We start from the raw sequence: 17,285 nt of genomic DNA, 5'->3' as shown, positions 1-17,285 counted from the left end.
CCTATCCCCCTACCCCACTATCATATCCCACTGTCTGCATAACAGGAGGCTTCAGGGCAGTTTCCTCAGACTTCAATTCCAGCTCTGCCCCTTACACAGGTGTAATCCTAGATAAGTTACTTCTCCTCCTGTTGCTCCATTTTCTCATCTATGAAATGTGGCCAACAATACCTTTACCAGGAGATTGTGAGAACCAATAAATTAGTTTGTTTTCTGCTGCCATAACAAAGTAGCTGAGACTGGGTAATTCATAAAAAGCAGATTTTTAAAATTCCCAGTTCTGGAGGCTGGGAAGTCCAAGATTATGACACAAGCAGGTTAGGTGTCTTCTGAGAGTCAGGTCTCTGCTTCCAAGGCAAAGCCCAAAGTGCTACATCCTCTAGAGGGGAGAAACACTGTGTCCTCACATGGCAGAAGGGCAAAAAGAGAAGAAACTCCCTCCATCAACCCCCCTTATAAGGGCACCTAATCCCATTCACAAAAGAGGAGCCCTTGTGTCCTAATTACCTCTTAATGGCCCTAGCTCTTAATACCATCACATTAACAACATTTGAATCTTAGAGGGGACACATTCAAAGGATAGCAGATGAGGAATGTAAACACATGCCTCTAGGCCTGGCACACAGGAAGTGCTCAATCAATAAATTCTAGTTTTCTTCCATTTTCCCAAATAAACCTCATAGGACTGGATTCACAATCTCTAGCCTTAAAGTCAGAGAAAGCCATTAAAGGGGAGTGTGAACAGGAAACAATTTGCAGCTTAAATTTCCTTTTAAATGATTAGCAAATAAGTGTTTTCTAACTCCATTATTAATATTGCCTTTGAAATAAAACCTGTCGCTTTAATGTGTTACATTGTGCAAAGATAGAACTGCTGCCCTCCAGGAGGAAAAAGGAGAAGTTACAACAGATGATAAAGAGGAACACTGGGATGATGCTTAGGAGCTTTTCCTCCCCTCTGCCAATAAATAAAAGCTATTTTCTGTGTTTTCTCAATTCTAGTCTTATATTTCTTGCCATTTTCACTGAGTTCCCAGAGGGGAGCCATCCTATTGTTGACATTTAATAATGCCAAACAATAATCGAGGGCTCATTAGGCCAGAGGAGGCCGGGAGAAGTGCTCAGCATTGGTGGCTGCCTCTGGGTAGGGTCCCATTCAAATCATTTTAGAGAGTGGGGGCTGATGCTATTTTTAAAGCTGTCATGAGAAAGAAACACCACAGCCACAAATCCAACTGTAAATAAAAGATGATGAAGACAATGACGGTGCTGCTTTGTGTAGACTAGGAAGGCAAAATGTGGGGGGAATTCAGAAATTGTGCTTGACCTTGAAGGAAGGATGAGATTCAGATAAGCTAAGATGAGGTAGAGATGCATTCTGCATCGGCACTGAGTGGGGAAAATATATGTGTTGCTCGAACTACAGTGAGTGAACTACACAACTCACACCTCAAGTTTCCTTTTTCTAAGTTAAAAACTTTTTTTGGTATAAAGAACAAGGGTCAAAATATGATTTTTCCCTACTTGCAGAGGTGAAAGCATATTACCTAAGAAAGTCTTTTGTCTTCCTTCCATTCAAAATCTTCACCAAGTTGTATCAATACACCTTAACCTAAACACTACCCTAATTCCCCTGTTCCTCTTGACTTGAGTGGGACAGCTTAGCTACTGCCAGCCACAGAGCTACTATCTGTATATCCTGCATACATAGTAGCAGCAAATCACACTGGGCCAAAATATTTAGGGAACTGGGGGCCTGTGTTGATATTTAGGAAGAAGGGCTCCCAGTAAACTGAATTTTCTGCTTGACTCAGAATTAACCAGCTCAATGATTGATACTGAAAATCCTTCAAATAATGACTAAATCCATTATCCTATCTCAATGGACAATCTAGTGAAGGAAAATAAACCCTTCCTTGGTGGTTTGGGAAGCTGTAAGTTTATCTTTGAGCACTAAGCCTCCTTGCCTCACACAAGAGAATGAAAAGGAGAGAGTGGGCTGGAAACTAGACAGATTGAAAGCTGAGTCCACAACAATCTCAAGAAATCAAGAGAGACTTATTTATTCTTCTTTAAGCTAAATGGGTAATACCAATTTCTTTTCACATGTCTCTTTCCCCAAAAAGGCAGTAAAAAAGAAAAAAATAGTTAATATGGTATTCATAAACTGAAGTATGGTTAATCACATTTTTACTATATGTTACAATCTTCTCAAATGTTAGCACTTTATTTTCTATGTATTCACCCTCAACATATGGTGTGCACAGTACATAGGAATAAATGTTACATGTTATAGTAATATTTCACTTTATCTAAATATATGAGAATGAGAATGAGTTTTTTCAGATAACACTAATCCTTTTTAATTGCAATAATTTTTTTTAAAAAAAAGAAAAGAAAAAACTTGTTTTAGTGGATCCCTTAGTTCCCTGCCTTATAGAACAAACTTCACTTATGCCATAAAATAGTGTTGCCTTCCAGAGGCTTCTTGACAGGAAGGGCTAGCCTCTCTGTCACCTGTTGGCCATTTAAAATTGCTAATCTATTGCAAAATGAGAAAGAGATCTAGCCAAGATTATTTGAATTAAATACAAGAGTAAATAACTCTTAATAAAGGACCAGAAAAGATTGCCTATGAATAGGGTAACTATATGTTTACTGCCCAACATATTTGAGTGAATGGAGGTGCCATCAATGAATATATCAAAGCTGTAAACCAGTACTGTTCTAGGCACACGGGGTCATACTATATGCATGGATAGTGCATATATATTGTCCCATAACATTTCTTCTTTGAATTCCAACCTGACTCTTGACAATACTCTAGATAGTTTATTTGTTCGTCTATCCAACCATTCATTCTAAGGGAAGGGACAATCACCACCTAAGTCCTGTCAATACACAAAGATTTGTACTAGGCCCTGAAAGTACACAAAAATGGAAAATGTCAGGAAGGGGGAAAGAAAGCACTCAGGAAAAGAACATGGAAGTTTTCTAAAAGTTCAGACTTCCAGATATGAGTAAGTAAGGTATTTCTGTAGCTGGTTTATTTTCAACTTATAATCTAATTTCTAGGTTGCTGAACTGATCCTAGGTATATAACATTTAAAATTTACTAGAGGCCTTTGATTTACTTTCCGAAACACGCCAGTTAGCTAAAACTTTGGAACTGATTCCAGGCTACAACAAGAATTCAATGGAGACAGTCTTAGCTGAAGGGAAATACAACAGCATTGTTAACACTTAGCCACAAAATATTTGGGGGTGGGGGATGATCATCAGAATTCTACCTTCATTCTTAAGAGGTTCCCACAGTCTTGATAGGCACTGAACACCAGGGTCTTTGAGACAGAGGTCAGGAAATTGAGTGTTTCAAGCCTCATTAAAGAGTGTGACAATTATAGAAAAGAGAGAAATGTACTGAAAATAGGCCAGGAAACTTATCCCCAGACACAAATGACTATGTAGTTACCTCAACCTGTTAAAAAAATAATTACCGGCCAGGCACAGTGGGCTCACGCCTGTAATCCCAGCACTTCGGCAGGCCGAGATGGGTGGATCACGAGGTCAGGCATTCGACATCAGCCTGGCCAACACAGTGAAACCCCGTCTTTACTAAAAATACAAAAAATTAGCTGGGCATGGTGGCAGGAGCCTATAATCCCACCTACTTGGGAGGCTGAGGCATGAGAATCGCTTGAACCCTGGGAGGCGGATGCTGCAGTGAGCCGAGATCGCGCAACTGCACTCCAGCCCCGGCGACAGTGTGAGACTCCATCTCAAAAAAATAAAAATAAATAAATAAAAATAAATAATTACCATCCAGGGAAAAGACTTTGATATGAAGAGCCTTAGTCCTCACATTCAACCCAGCTAATGTTTGCAGAGAGGGCAAGATGTGGAAAGGAGCCCGAGGAGAAGGCTTTGATTCAGAGTCAGCATTCACTCTGCTAAGAGTTCTCTGCCATGGCCCTGAGTGTCTGATTACCATCTCCCCTGAAAGGGAAATTTGCCAGGCCCTCCTTCAGAAGCTCATTCCTGGAAACACTGCCTTGGGCAGGTCTGAACTCAGTCACAGTCAGATGCCACCAGAGCCACAAAATTACAAGACAATTGAGGAACCCCTGATGATACCCTGAAGGTGCAATGCAGGCTCACTGCCTGACTGTGGTCACTTTGAATTGATTCCTTAAAATTTTTGCTAGAAAAAGATGCTAGACTAGATGGCTTCCAATATCCCTCCATCTGCAGCAAGGAGGTTCCTTGCCTATCTCACATGCTGAGGAGGATAAGAGGGGAGGCACCTGATGGCCGAGCAGGTTCTGACTCTCATCCTCTGTGACTCTCTCTTTCTCAATGCAAATTCTGGAGCTAGTACGGTTGCTTCTGCTACCATCTGTCATAGCCCCACTGACCATCACATAGAGAAATCTCCCTTCTTTTTGTTCAGTTAAGATAGACTTGGAGTTTTAAAAGGGAACTTTTCCTGTGAAATGAAGATGAAAACGAACCTAAAAGAATGAAACACCCACAAAAGCAGAAAAACAGGTAGAACACTAGCTCCTAAACCAGACTGCCCATCAGAATAACTTGCAGAACTTATTTAAGTGCATATTTCCAGACCCCAAACCCAACCTATAAATTAAACTTTCCAGGGACAAAGCACGTGAATTGGTATTTGTATTAAAATCCTCAGATGATGTTTATGCACCAGCCACCACCATCTTTGGACCAAACATGGGAACCATTGCTCTACCTTTTTGATCCTATGTAACTTAGTTGAGTCAAATCATCAGTGATATAATTTTGTTTTGTGGTAGCAGGCAGTGTTCAAACCACATCACAAAGAGATGCATGAAATTGTAGATAAGTTGTTACAAGCCAAGTGCCCCTCTCAGTAAATGATAAAACAAGTCATATCTCAAAATACTGATATTATGACCATTATTAACAAAAAATGATACATTCTTAACACAAATCCTTATGTGTATATATAATACACGTACTGTCTTAGTCCATTTGTTTTGCTATAAAGGAATACATGAGGCTGGTAATTTATGAAGAAAAGAGGTTTATTTCACTCACAGTTCTTTAGACTATACAAGATGCATGGCACCAGTGTCTGCTGGTGAGGGCTTCAGACTGCTTCAATTCATGGTAGAAGGAGAAAGAGAAGTCAATGTGTGCATAGATCACATGGTGAGAAAAGCAACAAGGGAGAGAGGAGGAGGTACCAGGCTCTTTTCAACAACCAGTTCTCACAGGAACTAAGAATGAGAACTCACTTAGTCCCATAAGAATGAAACCAAGCCATTTATAAGGGATCTATCCCACAATCCAAACATCTCCCACTAAACCCCACCTCCCACACTGGTGACCAAATTTCAACATGAGGCTTGGCACCAAACAAACCACGTCCAAACCATAGCCACAGCCATACACATACAGTTCACTCACATAGTTAGGCCCAGGGAAGTGGGATGACATAGCACATCGTACAGTAGAACACGCATCCACGTCTCCTCGTCTTTGTTACCATTGTCTTCTTTGTTCTTTCACAGGTAATGGTGATACATTCACCAGGTAATTCTCTACTACCATCCTGCCTCTGCTCATGCTGTTTCTACTGTCTGGAAGGCTTCCCTTACACCTCTGAGATTAGATTCTACTTACTCTTAAAGTTTAACGCAATCTGGCCAGTATCTTTCTACATTCATCATATTATGACCCCTGTATCCATTAGCACAATAAGGACTTACAACTGTGGAAAATGAAAGAAGGGAAAAAAAATTTGCAAGGCTCTGAGCAGACTCATTACAGTTCTCACAAGCTAATACCTCAGGGTTCTTTTCACTCTCTATTTTATTGCCATGGTGAGCCCAGGAGAAAGTCTCTGCCGCTATCAAGACTGGATAGCTCAAAAGCATGGTCTCACCAACTGTGTCCACACAAAGAAACAAACAAAAGAAACTTATCATGAGTGCACCTGAGATCCAAACAGTGCCTCTCACTTTAAGGAAAGTCTTACTTGGTAAGATGGATTTTGGAGTATTATTGCTACAAAACATTCTAGAAAGTGTATTGTATGCATTCTAAATTCTTTCTAATAATTTTGCCTAAAGTATTTATAGGTCACATTTTGACTGTTCTTTTTCACAGACAGAAATTCCTAGAGAGTGAAAACTCCTACAAATATCTCTTGATCTCCAAGTGTTCACTTGGGGAACTCAGCTCCAAATATTGACATGGACTACCACTAGCCTGTGTTAAATTTTTAATTACTCTCAAATATTTCATACTCTTAGAACTATATCAGATACATTTCCTTGTAAATTTATAGTATAAATTTTAAATTTTATAAATTTAAATAAAATAATTTAAAATACCTTCCTATGACTCCAAAGGTACTCCCACATTGGTAAGTTATGAGTGCTACGGAGTTATGCCAAGTTGCCCCTCCAGATAAATTTACTTCCAGTTTAAGAAGCAGGATTCAGTAAATTAGTTCTACCATTGTGGAAGACAGTGTGGCGATTCCTCCAAGACCTAGAACCAGAAATACCATTTGACCCAGCAATCTCATTACTGGGTATATACCCAAAGGAATATAAATAATTATATTATAAAGATGCATGCACATGTATCTTCATTGCAGCACTATTCACAATAGCAAAGACATGGAGTCAACCCAAATGTCCATCAATGATAGACTGTATAAAGAAAATGTGTTACATATAAACCATGGAATACTATGCAGCCATAAAAAGGAACAAGATCATGTCCTTTGCAGGGACATGGATGGAGCTGGAAGCCATTATCCTCAGCAAACTAACACAGGAACAGAAAACTAAATACCACATGTTCTCACTTATAAGTGGGAGCTGAACAATAAGAACACATGGACACAGGGAGGGAAACAATACACACTGGGGCCTGTCAGGAAGGTGGAGGGAGAGAAGTATCAGGATAAATAGCTAAAGCATGAGGGACTTAAATCCTAGGTGATGGGTTGATAGGTGCAACAAACCACCATGGTGCACATTTACATACGTAACAAACCCCTGCAGGTCCTGTAAATGTATCCCAGAACTTAAAATTTAATTTAATTTAAAAAAATACAATAACTTAGAAATTAAAAAAAGCAGAATTAGACTAAATTGATCATCTACATAGTTATTCCTACTCTGTATGTTAATTTTTGAAAGAAGGCAGAAATGTACATGTTCTCCTAGGTTATTTTCCCAAGACTATTTTAAGGGAAGCAGTTTATATGTGTCCATTCTTCTCTTTGCCACCTGAGTTTAAAATATTTATGGTATAAATATCAATGATTTTTGCTTGTATTTACCTATCTTTTCTTTTTTTGGTTTGCTATGCTACACATTTATTTTCAAGATACAATAGAGATCAATAGCAACATTTCTAAGTCTAAAAACCTATTTTATATCAGAAATTTTAAGGGATAAGTAAAGTGTAATATTCTAATTAGTTCTCTTTATTTTCTGGCATTGATGTTATAGAAAATGACCATCTAAAACCCGTAATAGGTAGATACTTTAAACTAAATCTATAGCAGTGAAAACATTTAGAAGGTGGCACATGACATTCAGGGATGCAACTTTCCAAATATAAAGATTCCTTAGCTTACAACCACTAACTAGGTTAGGAATCAAAGCTAAGAAATAAGGAGATGGTGTCAATCAAAATGAAACCGGCAATCAGAGAGGATCTATATTTTCTAGAGGTCTCAAAAGTCAGAAATTATTAACCAGCTTCCTAGCAATGGCTTTTTCCTTGAGAGGCTTAAAATCTACTAAGTGAAGAAACACACATTCTCAAATTAGCATAAATAGAGAAGTATGTAGAGAGGCAAAGAGGACTTGAAACAGTCAGGTGTTTTTAGGAAGCAGTTAGCACTTCAATATGACTGGACCATAGGATGAAAAAGAATGTAGGAAGAGATGAGGCCAGATAATTCGACAAGGGTTTCATCATGCAGGGTTTGGTGCTATCATATAGAAGTGCCTGGACTTTATCCTAAAATGATAGGATCCTACAGAAGAGTTTTAAGAAATAAGAGAGATAGTATTAGATCTTAGTTTTAAAATAATAACTCACCTATAGTATTCTAAATTGTTAAACTGCATATTGTATAATACCATTTTAAGTAAGTCTACATGTGTTAGTATGTATACATGATTTATACACACAGAAAAACGATCATATCTAAAATAAATTTAGTAGTTACCACCATGGAGTGGCTTTGAGGTTAAGAGGGAAGACTTTTAACTTTGTAAATACATTATTTGAATTTCCAATATATACATCTATTTGCTTTTTAAATTAAAAATAAAGCTCACTCTGGCAGAAGCATTGATGTGCAAGACTGGAGTTGAAGAAACCAATTAAGAAGCTATTGCAATTTAATTGTCCAAATGATAGACAGTGGGAATCTAAACAGAAACCGTGGCATCAGGGAAAGAGAAAGGAAGAAGTGGATTTAAACTGTAGTAAGGATGTAAACTAAGGAACTTAGTAGCATTGACTATGAGAAAATGAAGGAGTAAGAGGTTAGAATAACTTAGAGGTTTCTAACTGAAATGACTCAGCTACCAGCCTAGGAAATATAGGGTCAAACATAGACCTTGTAGAAACATATACCTTCAGGTTTGGAAATGTTAAGTTTAAAACATTGATGGGGCATCCAGGTGGGAATGGTCTTGTTGGAGAATCAGGTTTATATGCCTGGAGCTACAGGAAAAGGCTGGGCTGGTTAGTACAAAGCTGCATGTAAAAACCAGTTATGCTATGTATATCAGGTAGTCTCCTGGCGAGAACCAGAATGAACCCAGATGCTCCAAATGCAGTAGTGATTAATAACAGCAGTGTGAGAAACAGGAACAAACCAGGAGAATGAGGCACCCAGAAGCTAGCAACAGTGGGAAGCTGCTACCACCCCTAGGGCCAAGGGAACAAGAGAAAGAAATAAAGTATTGGAAACTACTGAGAACTGAAACCATGGAGGGAAAATACTTGCTCAAATTTTGAGTAGTAAAGAGAGAGATACCATCATTGCCAAGCAGCCCCAAAGCAGAGATGAAGCAGGGAAGAAATACTCTGGCTTCTCTCTCCTCCATTCTCCTGACTCCTGTTGGCCAGATGCAACCAGAAGGAAGACAGAGGTCAAAGGAGTTTGGATGATGCGATTCACAGAGGCCAGCCACCTGGCACACAGAGGTAGGCGGAGGTGTGCTGAGAATGAGTCTGTAAGAGAACAGTCACCATCACACGGACTACTATTCAATGATTGGCTCACTCCACTAAATCATTTCTCTGGGGAAACTACAGTGACCTGGGGGAAGGAGAAGAAACTGATATGAATGAAATAGTTACAAAGAACCTAACGGCAGCACTATTCCATCCTGGACTCGGGAACCATTGAGACTTGGGCTCCAATCCCTACTTTGCCACTTGCAGGCCCTGTCACTGTGGGCAATTTAAATTTCTCTGTCTTTGTCTGTAAAGTGAAGATAAAAATGCTGCTGAATTTACAGAATTATCATGAGGATTAAATTAGCTATTTTGTGTAAACATTTAATCCAATGCTTGTTACAAAGTAAGCACTTGGTGAATGTTAAAAGGAGGAGATGACAATGACTGTGAGTGGGAATGGTCACTAATTCAGATCCTAAAAATAGTAGGATGAGCTAGAGTATACAGAGCCTTTCAAGGTATAGTCTGAATGATAGGTAAGATTTAAGGAAATGCATAGGGAGATGCATGAATGCATAATTAAGGACATAGAGTTGGGAGCAGCATATTGTGTGCAGAGGACCATAAGGAGAACTGAGTGAGTATGTAGACTCACTTACGTTCATGTTATTTATTTTTTCTTCTTTTTCTTTTGAGATGGCATCTTGCTCCGTCACACAGGCTGGAGTGCAGTGGCATGATCTTGGCTCACCAGCAACCTCCCCCTTCTGGGTTCAAGTGATTCTCCTGCCTCAGCCTCCCAAGTAGCTAGGTATACAGGCACACATCACCATGCCCAGCTAATTTTCCTGTTTTTCAGTAGAGATGGGGTTTTACCATGTTGGCCAGGCTGGTCTGGAACTCTTGACCTCAAGTGATCCTCCTGCCTTGGCCTCCCAAAATGCTGGGATTACAGGCGCGAGCCACCATGCCCAGCCTCTCATGCTCTTGCTAAGAGTTAGTATTAGAGACACCGCACATGCACATTATCCTGTCATCTGTGCCTTGTAGCCATCAGCCTTCATTTCTATGCTAAGAAATTATTTTTGAATGACTTGATAGGCTTTTCCCTTCAGAAGTGGAGTACAATTTTGCAAGCCGAAGTAACATATTAAAAAGACAAACCTGTGGAATAAAAGCTCTCTAAAATTTTTATCAGAGTAAGAAATGTAATTCAGAGAGGCTAGCCCAAGACCTTATTTTCAGAAAGATTTCCTTGATGAAAAGTGGTTCCTTAGTATTGCCCAAATGCCTTTAATTTCCAACAGCAAAATTCTAACCTACTCTCTATCTTCTCATGTTTCCTAATATCTGCCTCACCTTATACCATAGTTTTTGCAAGTATAGTCATGTTAACTTCCCTAATGTAGTGTAAGATCATTAGGAGACAGACAAGTCCTCCCACCTCCCTCTTATCCATCACAGCTGTGGTTCTCAAATGCAAACCTGCACCAAAATCAGGTGGGACACTTGCCAAAGTTATAGACTGAAAGACCAGGTGCTTCAATTCTGTCAGTCTGCAATGAGGCACAGAGGTATAATTTTTAAGTTTTCCAAGGAATTAAGAAATGCGTACATTTAGAGGAAACTCTGATACCCAACTACCAGGGCATCCTCTCCCATGCCTATACGCAATGGCTAGTACAGCGGGAAGGGGAAAGAAGTGCCTCAATTAGAAGAAAGGCAAGAGCAACCAATAAATGTGCATTCCAATATGTTTTCTTCTATTCTGAATACACAAAAATGCTGACAATGCTCAGGCATGGTGGTGACATAGTAAGGTAAATGTCATGCATAAACCATTTTGGCTATCAGAGAGAAGGTGCTCTACCAGAACTGGGAGATAACTTCTGAAGCTGAGCAGTAATTTTTGTCAAACTATGAGGTGAGTCTGAATTACAGTGGAGGTGGAGAGGAAGAAAGAGATATGAACATTTTCAGCTGGAATAAGTGACTGGAATTAATAATTAGCTAGATGTATAGAGCAAAGGAAGGAAGAAGTGACAACTGCTGTGTTTCTGACTTAGGGGCACGAGTGGTCAGAATACAGACAGAGGGATTATAGAAAGAGTAACAGATCTGGGGTTGGATAAGTTGTTTATAGGAAGGACGTTGGCCAAACGATTAAGTTGACTTTCATTACCCAATATCATACCCAGGTAATTCTATATCAATTGATACATGAACCTCAGAAGAAGAATCTGGGCCCTAGGTTTAAATGTGGTGGAGGTTATTGGCATATAGACATGGGTGAAGCCATACTTGTAGCAAGATGCTCCAGGGAGCATATTTCAATAAAATGAAATAGAGTACTAAGGAAGGAAGATACCTGTGGATCAAGTTGAAGATGAACGGTAACCAAAGGAGACTGGGAAAGAGTAACTAGAGAGGATTGGAGAATAAGGCTGCTTAGTTCCCTTTTAAATCTAAATTTTTGGCTAGTGGCTGATGCCTATAATTCCAACACTTTGGGAGGCCGAGGCAGGTGGGTCACCTGAGGTCAGGAGTTCGAGACGAGCCTGGCCAACATGACAAAACCCCTTCTCTACTAAAAATACAAAAATTAGCAAGGCATGGCTGGTGTGCCTGTAATCCCAGCTACTCGAGAGGCTGAGGCAGGAGAATCACTTGAACCCAAGAGGTAGAGGTTGCAGTGAGCCGAAATTGCACCACTGAACTCCAGCCTGGGTGACAGAGAAAGACTCTTTTAAAAAAAGAATCGAAATTCTTATTAATACATTCTAAAAGTTGGTAGGGAATTGAAATTAAGTTTCTCCCCCAGTAGTTTGTAAAAGACATTCTTTTTCTCCTTTTAAATTTCAGGACATTTGCCCATCTGGTTTCTGGCATCTATCCCATTCTCTATAATTTCTGAAAGATTACCAGCAGGTTGTACGCAAGCCATCGTAATTTTTATAGCAGAAAATCTCCTTTCCTCTTAGGTGAAAGAAGAAGCTTTAATTTTCCCTTACCTAAATGCCACCAAAGGAAAGAAGCCACTTAATTATTTGTCTTTTAAAACATGTTTTTCATTGCATTTGCAAAGGTTTACAAGGAATACATCTAGTGCTTAATTGCTTGTGGCTAGGGAATACAATCATTCTTCTGGAGTCTACCAAGTATTTATTGTGATTGCCTCAGCCTAGGTTTCAGCTCATACCACGAAGACTGAAACTAATTGAACCCAAGCCCCAAAAGCTGTTAAAGAATGGCAGATTCATGTTGAAAAACAGGGGTTATGTCAAGCCTTTGACATTGTAGGGGTTTGTTAATGTATTTTTCGGTGTGGCTAGAAAAAAAAAACTGATTGACAGAACTCATTCTTTGCCACATAATTATCTACTTCTTTGTTGACCCATCCGATCCCCTTAGCAGTGTGCTAATACCATAATAAAACAATCAGGTTAAATTCATCTTCTGGTGATCAGTGGTTAATATGGTTTCACACAAATTATCCTGAGATTGTGAAGCCGTTTCTATTAAAACTGTAAAGAGAGCACTAGCTATTGACTGGGCTTATCCCAATATTTGGGTGTGTGGATAAGAAATTATAAACTCTTTTGGCATCTTTTAAACTGACAGCGTCTTTTACAGAGAACTATTTAAATCCAACAGCTCCTGTGTAACTTCTTGCTTATCTCTAATATTTATTACACATATAAAATTGTCCATTTTTCCCACCTGATCGCTACTTAAAACCACACAGTAGTTCTTATTATTAGAATAAAAATCTTACTAAAAGAGAGAATATAAGGAATTATTTTTAAAAAGGCAATACCTGTGGCTGTTAAAGAGAAGGAAGGGAATAAGTACAGTGAAACCTTCCAGAACTCGGCAGGAAAAGGGCCCTAAGCTGCAAAAAGAGAGCGCTTGTCTCTGAGACAAGTGCTATCTTCAGCTATTCTACTTCCTAGATGGATAGTGATCTCCATTCTCAATATTCAGATTCAGAATCTCATCCTCTCCTTCCTAAGACCTTACTTAGTAGACACTTCAAACTGACTCCTCTTCCCAAATCACAGATCTGATCATATTGCTTCCCTATGCAAGCTTCCTTGATGATTTCCAATTACTTATAAAATTCTGATTTCCTAGAAAGTCATTAAGGCCTTCCATATTCTTGTCCCTACCTACACTTGATACATCCCTCATAGGCTGGAACTTCCAGCTACCCTAAAAGACTCACAGGTCTTGGAGCCTGCCAGGCTCCATCATGCCTCAGTGTCTTCACCATGAAAATATTTCTGTCTCCAATTGTCTTTTCCACAGTTTCCTTTGTTAAATCCTATTCAACAATCACTTTGGTGAACAGTTTTGACATTATCAAATAAAATTATTCAGATGCATTCATGCCTTATGACTCAAAAATGTTATTCTCAGATATATGATCAAGAAAAATACATACACATGGACAACAAAAGATAGGTACCTAAAATGTTCATGTCATCATTATTTGTAAGAGCCAAATGTTGAAAATAACCAAATTTTCATCAACAGTAAAGTGGATAAACTAATATATATATATATATGAAATGGAATACCACAGAGCGATAAAAATTAATGAAAAGTTGCAATATGCAACAAAACTGACCACTCCTAGAAACAAAATGTAGAACCAAATAACCCAATATGAAAGCATATATACTGTGTGATTTCACTTACATAAAATTCAAGTATAGATAAAACTAGTCTGTGATGTTAAATATCAAGTGTATTTGTCTGTTCTCATGCTGTTAATAAATACATACCCAAGACAGGGTAATTTATAAAGAAAAGAGGTTTAATTGATGCACAGTTCCACATGGAGCTGAGAAGAACTCACAATCATGGCAGAAGGCAAATGAGGAACAAAGTCACATCTTACATGGTGGCAGGCAAGAGAGCACGTGCAGGGGAACTTCCCTTTATAGAACCAGATCTTGTGAGACTTATTCACTATCACAAGAATGGCATGGGAAAAATCCATTCCCATGATTCAATTACCACCCACCAGGTCCCTCCCATGACACATGGAGATTATGGGAGCTACTAATTCAAGATGAGATTTGGGTGGGGACAGAGTCAAACCATATCATTCTGCCCCTGATCCCTTTCAAATCTCATGTCCTCAGATTTCAAAACCAATCATCCCTTCCCAATAGGACTCCAAAGTCTTAACTCATTTCAGTATTAACTCAAAAAGTCCACAGTCCAAAGTTTCACCTGAGATAAGGCAAGTCTCTTCCATCTATGAGCCTATAAACAAGTCTCTTCCATCTATGAACCTATAAAATCAAAAGCAAGTTAGTTACTTCCTAGACACAATGGGGGGTACAGGTATTGGGTAAATGCATCCTTTCCAAGTGGGAGAAATTGGCCAAAATGAAGGGGCTGAAGGCCCCATGCAAGTCTGAAATCCAGCAGGCCAGCCAAATCTTAGAGCTCCAAAATGATCTCCTTTGACTCTGTCTTTTACATCCAGGTCACGCTGATGCAAAAGGTGGGTTCCCACAGCCTTAGGCAGCTCTGCCGCTGTGGCTTAGCAGGATACAGCACCCCCTGCCCCCTGCTGGCAGCTTTCACAGGCTGGCATTGAGTGTCTGCGGCTTTTCCAGGCAAATGGTAGAGGCTGTCATTGGATTTACCATTCTGGGGTCTGGAGGACAGTGTCCCTCTTCTCACAGATCCACCAGGCAGTGCCCCAGTGGAGACTCTGTGTTGGGGCTTGCACCCCACATTTCCCTTCACACTGCCCTAGCTGATGTTCTCTATGAGGGCCCCACCCCTGCAGCAAACTTCTGCCTGGACTTCCAGGCATTTCCATACATCCTCTGAAATCTAGGCAGAAGTTCTCAAACCTCAGTTCTTGACTTCTGTGCACCACAGGCTCAACACCATATGGAAGCCACCAAGGCTTGGGACTTGCACCTTCTGAAGCAATGGCCTGAGCTCTATATTGGCCCCCTTCAGCCATGGCTGGGCCACAGGCACCAATCCTGAGACTGCACAAAGCAGGAAGGACCTGTCTCCAGCCCACTAAACCATTTTTCCCTCGAGGCCTCTGGGCCTGTGATGGGAGGGGCTGCCGTGAAGACCTCTGACATGCCCTGCAGACATTTTCCCTATTGTCTCAGTGATTAACATTTGGCTTCTCATTACTTATGCAAATTTCTGTAGCCGGCTTGAATTTTTCTTCAGAAAATGGGTTTTTATTTTCTATCACATCATCAGGCTGCAAATTTTCCAAACTTTAATGCTCTGCTTCCTCTTGAACACTTTGCTCCTTAGCAATTTCTTCTGCCAGATACCCTAAATCATTTCTCTCAAGTTCAAATTTCCACAGATCTCTAGCACAGGGGCAGGATGCTTCCAGTCTCTGCATAGCAAGAGTGACCTTTGCTCCAGTTCCCAACAAGTTCCTAATCTCCATCTGAGACCACCTCAGCCTGGACTTCATCATCCATATCACTATCAGCATTTTGGTCAAAGCCATTCAACAAGTCTCTAGGAAGATTCAAACTTTCTCACATCTTCCTGTCTTCTGAGTCCTCCTAGTCTCTACGAAGTTCCAAATTTCTCACATTTTCTATCTTCTTCTGAGCCCTCCAAACTGTCCCAATGTCTGCCAGTTACCTAATTCCAAAGCTGCTTCCACATTTTGGGGTATCTTTACAGCAGCACCTCACTCCTGGTACCAATTTTCTGTGTTAGTCTGTTCTCATGCTGCTAATAAAGACATACCTGAGACAGGGTAATTTATAAAAGAAAGAGGTAAAACTTACTCACAGTTCCACATGGCTGGAGAGGCCTCACAATCATTGTGCAAGGCAAATGAGTAGCAAAGTTACATCTTACACAGTGGCAGGCAAGACAGCTTGTGCAGGGGAACTCCCCTTTATACAACCATCAGATCTCATGAGATTTATTCATATCATGAGAACAGCATGGGAAAGACCCACTCATTATCTCCCACCAGGTCCCTCCCATGACATGTAGGAATTATGGGAGCTACAATTCAAGATGAGATTTTGGTGGGGACATAGCCAACCATATCATCAAGACAGTGGTTACTTTTAGGGAGGAGGGGTGGATAATAATTAGGACAAGGCAGGATGGAGCTTCTAGATGCTTGAAATGTTTTGCTTCTATTTCAGAATAATTCATCAACCTGTACACTGAAAGTGTGTGCAAGTTTCCATATGTATATTACACATCTGGAAGAAGTTTTTTGTTTAATTTCTGTTTTTCAAAGTCAAGATCAAGCAGTATCTTTTTCCATAAAGCCTCAGCTGATCTCTCCCATTTAGAATCACTTGTCCCTTTCTTTGTGTTCCCTATGGGCCTGATTTTTTCTCTTTCAAGGTATTTAATTAACATGCCTTGAATTTTAAGCATTATTATAACTCATATGACATAGATTAGGTAATTCAAAAAACCCTTATCAAATGAAGCAAAGAAATGGAGATAACTGGAAAGAAAAATGTGGCAACTCCTTCATATCAGCTTTATTTAAGTCTGAGTTTTGGTTGATCACTCAGCTTAGCAATGGTGCATAAAACAATTGTCCTTGCTACGTCCTTCTGCTGAAGGGAGTAGCAATGACAATTCCTTTCTCCACCTTTCTTCTTATCCAGCTGTGCAATGTTGTTGTTTGTTGTTTTGGTGAAACAGGCTGCAACATGGTGTATGTTTCCAAATATTGGGAAACAATGAGCAAAGCCACCTAGCAAATTAAGAATGTTTTTGCTTTATGTCTTCAATTTTTTTAAACGGGGATGATTCAGGAAATGGTTCAACTAAGCCATCTCCAGGAGCTGAGCAATGATATTAAGTCCCCAGCCAGAGTTTTTCTGGCATATGGAGTAAAGCTGCCAGGTAAATCTATACTTAACAAACCCAGATCTGCAGGAACTCTTTCTATTACTCATATCCTCAGAATCACCTATAATTCTACTACAAATACTCATCTCACTGCTTCTTGTAGTCCCATGTGACCACTATACTAGATTCCTGGGGACATTTGTAAATTGCCTTGAAACCATTTAGATCTCACC

Source organism: Pongo pygmaeus, chromosome 17 (genome assembly GCF_028885625.2).
Source record: "Pongo pygmaeus isolate AG05252 chromosome 17, NHGRI_mPonPyg2-v2.0_pri, whole genome shotgun sequence".
NCBI classification, from domain to species: Eukaryota; Metazoa; Chordata; class Mammalia; order Primates; family Hominidae; genus Pongo; species Pongo pygmaeus.
This window is presented reverse-complemented; position numbering follows the sequence as displayed.